This window comes from Pseudorca crassidens, chromosome 15 (assembly GCF_039906515.1).
Source record: "Pseudorca crassidens isolate mPseCra1 chromosome 15, mPseCra1.hap1, whole genome shotgun sequence".
Taxonomy (NCBI): domain Eukaryota; kingdom Metazoa; phylum Chordata; class Mammalia; order Artiodactyla; family Delphinidae; genus Pseudorca; species Pseudorca crassidens.
The window spans coordinates 32,588,883-32,593,922 of NC_090310.1; the positions used below are offsets into that span (position 1 = coordinate 32,588,883).

At 47.2% G+C, this 5,040-nt stretch overlaps 1 pseudogene; it reads left to right on the forward strand.

Moving 5' to 3' along the window:
* Nucleotides 1-3,286: 3,286 nt before the first annotated feature.
* Nucleotides 3,287-4,192, forward strand: LOC137206368 (small ribosomal subunit protein uS5 pseudogene; annotated as a pseudogene).
* Nucleotides 4,193-5,040: the final 848 nt, after the last annotated feature.

The window sequence follows — 5,040 nt, forward strand, 5'->3', positions numbered from 1 at the left end:
GGCCCAGCCGCTCCGCAGCATGTGGGATCTTCCCGGACCGGGGCACGAACCCGTGTCCCCTCCATCGGCAGGCGGACTCACAACCACTGCGCCACCAGGGAAGCCCATGGGATGCCTGATTCTTATGTGCCTGTCTTGACTTGCTTAAAGCACTGAATAAATACTTGCTTAGTTGAGGTGACTGCTGTGTCCCCAAATATGGAGTTCCAATCCTCAGCCCACTTTATTGTTTTTCTTTGCCTCTGAAACTTCTAGAATCACTTTCTGTTGCATTTCTGTGATGTCCACCCTGATGAAAAAAACCAAACAAAATGAAAGTCTACCATACTTAGTTCAAACCTCAATGTTAAGATAAATGATAGTCGTCTTACACTGGCTTCCCTTCTCTCCCTGGGCAAGTGACTTATTGAGTGAAGGAATGCAGAGAAACTTACAAAAGGATGAGGGAAGGAGAATAGGGGAAGGCAGAAGGCTAGACAGAGATGGGGTTTCTGGAGAAGCCTAGCCACAACTGATCCCACAAGGATCTCTGGACTGTTGGTTGTACCAGCAAGTTTTCCCACCACCAGGAAAGGGGACTGGGCTGACAGACACACGCATCACTTAGACATTGCGTGAGCATCACTCCGGTGGGAAAGTGTGCACAGTCCTCTAAGCATCCTCAAGGCGGTGGCTCCTACCAGTGAAGTTCATTTTGCAGGGAAGGGTACAGCTCTGAGTGGCGAGCAGCAAAAACCTGCAGAAGCTGGGGTGTGGGGCTGTGACCTGGTAAGAAGGAATGTAAGCCTCGTCCATAATATATGCTACCAGAGCCAAGGAAGACGTTGGGTCTGGAATATATATAAGAGGCTTTTGGTCCAGCAACTCAAAACTTCCCAGAAACAGTGCAGCCTCAGGCCTGGAGCCAAGCGATGCTTGGAAACAGCCTGGTGACATTCAAGAGGTGAGTCATTTATTATTTCTTAGAGAAAAAAAAAATAGGATTTTGGCAGTGCAGCTCTGATACCTTAACCCCATCCCCATTTTCATTTTGAACATGTTTAATTGGAGTGTTGTGCAATTACTTGCATGTCTATTCCAATATGGTGTTTACTTACAAAGCACTGTGGGCCATGTCAGCAATTAGCCATTTTCTCTGACGCCTGTCGTAGTGCTAATTACTAGCGGACGCAGAATACTTTTTCTGACAAAGACACGGGAGCGTGGCACAAAGGTTTCTCCAACATCTCTGCATGTTCCCTTCATCTGGATCGAGCTCTGTTTGGCTTCCGTAAAGCCGATGCGACCGCTCAAAAGAAGGTTCGCCAGGAATCAGACAACGACGGTATAAGTCTCTAACCACGGTCCAATTGTACTGTCATGTCAGGGGCCCCACTCCCAGACTGTGTTTCTGGCCCTGGAGATTCTGAAAAGTCAGACCTGTGAGCAGTAAATCACAGAGCTGGAAATTCTCCGTTTCCTCTCAGGTCCTGCCAAACAATTATGCAGTGAAATGTTCTAATTGTACTCTGATTTTAATGTTAATACCCATTTCCATAATTTCTCTGGATCTTGAAGGGGTTGTTTAATACTTGCCAGAGAAGCAAATCAACTAGAAGGAACACCCACAGATGGCTCAGGTTTCCCATTAAGCCGGAGCACCGAGATCGGCTTTGTTTCACGTTTGGTTTGGGCAGCCGAACTGTTCACAAAGAAGCCGGCCCGAAAGCTTGCCCAGCTCTTTAAAGGGCCACCTTGAAACCAAGTCATCCCGAGTGAGTGAATGACAAAGGGGAGCAAAGTGGAATGTCTTCTAATTGGTCAAATGCAGGCCTCTGGGGCTCAGTTCCTACCTCCAGGGCCTCCCCCTTTATGCCCCGGGATGGCTCCGACCGCCATATACGGGTGCATTTCTTCAAACTTCGAGGCTCAGAAACTCTTCACTGAAGGCCCCCAAGCCTCTACAGAGGCAAGAGCTGAATGGAATTGTGGGTGTATCTTCCTAGCACTGGCACGAGGCCAGTTCTCAGTGAGGGCCCAGAAATGAAGCACAGAGTGGGAGCTTATACCCGACAGGGACGCCCCTTCGTTTAATCTCAGTGACCTGCGCTTCCGTCAGTAGGAGCACATCACCACATCACGGTCTGCTTGCCTTCTCCCCCACTGGATGTAGAAGTCCCAAAGAGTGCACCTGGGCCCTCTGGTTCTCTTTCATGGCATGTGATACTTCCCTGATTCTTTATTGGTAAAAAATATCTGGGCTGGCAGAAGCCTAATTTTGTCTGCATTCAGTTAAAAGAAAGGCTGAGTGGTTCATGTAATAATGGGAACCATGATAGGAAACAGAATAGAATGGGAGCAATCTTCTCTCTTCTTTTTTCATCCTTCACCTTTCTGTGTAGGAGCACTTGACCTCTCAAATAATAATAGCTTTATCCTTGGGCTGGAACGATGGCTGCTATAGCTCTGGGCTCTCAGCTGCCTAGTTTTCAGAAGAAAAGGGAAGTACCCTCTTTCTAAGCTCCAGCTCCCAAAACCCCAGGAAAGGAAAATGAGGCCCACATTTCAGTCACATGACCACCTCTGGACCAATCACTGGGGTCCAGCATATGGAGCATTCTGATTGGCCATTTTGCATCAGGTGTCTGCACTTGGGTGAGGAGGTGGGGGCCTGCTGCTCCATTTGACCCTATGACAGAGCCCTCCCCGCGGAGAAGGGGAGGAGGCAGCACAAACGCAGTCGCTGGGGAACATTTATGAGTCGAGCTGTCATCCCCATCACAGTTTCTACTACACATGTCCAGCACAATTTCTAATTCTTATTTTTACATTTATTTAATGCCTGTCTCTACCATCAGACGGAAAGCTGGTTCTCACCATAGACAACCCAGCTTGTGCAAAATGAACACTTATTAGGTGAACATATGACTTAATCTCAATAGCTTCATCTTAGGGACTTGGGGAAAAAGAAGATGAAATTCCTAGAAATCCTCAGCAATTTCCCATAAGTCGTTCTATACTTTTCATAACGCTATTATGTGTTTTTTAAAAACAATAACAGATGACCATCATCATAAAAAGTGGATAATTTTTTTTCACCGATAGGGTTATAGGAGATGGCTTAGAGGTTTTCTGTAACAAAAATGCATTATCATGCATTTTTAGGAACTGATATATTGTGACAAGATTAGATATTTCAATAATATGTAAGAGTTCCTGATACAGACATTTCATCATAGAAATCATCAGCAAAAATAAATTTCAAATAAGAATCACTTTTAGCTCTTCTTCTCCGTAAAGACACCTAATGGCGGATGATGTCAGTGCTGCCGATGGGCCCGGAGGCCCCGGGGGCCCTGGAATGGGAGGCAGCGTTGGCTTCCATGGAGGCTTTGTCAGCGGCGTCCGGGGCCAGGGCTGAAAGCCACGGAGCTCGCGGAGGCGAGGCCAAGGGCAAGGAGTGGCTCCCCATCACTAAGCTGGGCCGCCTGGTCAAGGACATGAAGATCAAGTCCCTGGAGGAGATCTGTCTCTTGTCTCTGCACATCAAAGAACCTGAGATCATTGATGTTTTCTTGGGGGCATCCCTCAAGGACGAGGTTTTGAAGATCACGCCTGTGCAAAAACAGGCCCGTGCTGGCCAGCGGACCGGGTTCAAGGCATTTGTCGCTGTTGGGGATTACAACGGACATGTTGGTTTGGATGTCAAGTGGTCTAAGGAGGTAGCCACTGCCATCCGTGGGGCCGTCATTCAGGCCAAGCTCTCCATTGTCCCCGTGCGGCAAGGCTCCTGGTTGAACAAGCTTGGCAAGTCCCGTACCGTCCCTTGCAAGGTGACTGGCCGCTGTGGCTCTGTGCTGGTGCGCCTCATGCCTGCCCCCAGGGGCACTGGCATCATCTCAGCCCCTGTGCCCAAGAAGCTACTGATGATGGCTGGAATTGATGACCGCTACACCTCTGCCAGGGGCTGCACCGCCATGCTGGGCAACTTCGCCAAGACCACTTTCGATGCCATTTCCAAGACCTACAGTTATCTCACTCCTGATCTCTGGAAAGAGACGGTGTTCACCAAGTCTCCGTATCAGGAATTCACTGACCATCTTGTAAAGGCCCACATCAGAGTTTCCATGCAGAGGACCCAGGCTCCAGCGGTAGCCACAACATAGTTTTCTATGAGAAAAATAAAGTGAGTGAAGCCAGTTTAAAAAAAAAATCACTTTTAAAATGGAGAGATAATTCCTCAGATGTTTAGTATTTTAAAATTATCATTCTTAAGTTGAAACTTTAAAGCGCAAGACATTCAGTGCCCAATCCAATATCCTGATCTTTCTTTTGTGACAAAATGGTCCAGACATGGAAAAATGCCTTTCCTTTTGCATTGTCATTGGTTGAATTGTTAAAGAAGAGACCAAACACGTCTTGGGGTGGTTTTAACACCCAAAGTTGGGTGTCAGGGCTCATGTTGTTTCATATATGTGCCCCTTCCCTTTTTTAAAAAAAATTATTTTATTTTATTTTTATTCTTGGGTGCATTGGGTCTTCGTTACTGCGCGTGGGCCTTCTCTAGTTGTGGCAAGCGGGGGCTACTCTTCATTGCGGTGTGCAGGCTTTTCACTGCGGTGGCTTCTCTTGTTGTGGAGCACGGGCTCTAGGTGCGCAGGCTTCAGTAGTTGTGGCTCACGGGCTCTAGAGCGCAGGCTCAGTAGTTGTGGTGCAGAGGCTTAGTCGTTCTGCAGCATGTGGGGATCTTCCCAGACCAGGGCTCGAACCTGTGTCCCCTGCACTGGCAGGCAGATTCTTAACAAATGCGCCACCAGGGAAGCCCGCCCCTTCCCTTCTTAGAGATGAATCATCCTATCTATCTATCATCTATCTATCTATCTATCTATCTATCTATCTATCTATATCTATCTATCATCTATCCATATCTATTTTTCTTTCTATCTATCTCTATATATCTATCCAAGTATGTTTTGTCTTACAAACCTCTGTAGCCTACAGTGAATATTCAAACCCTGGAATACACAAGTGCACATTATTGGATAGTATTTGAATAATGCA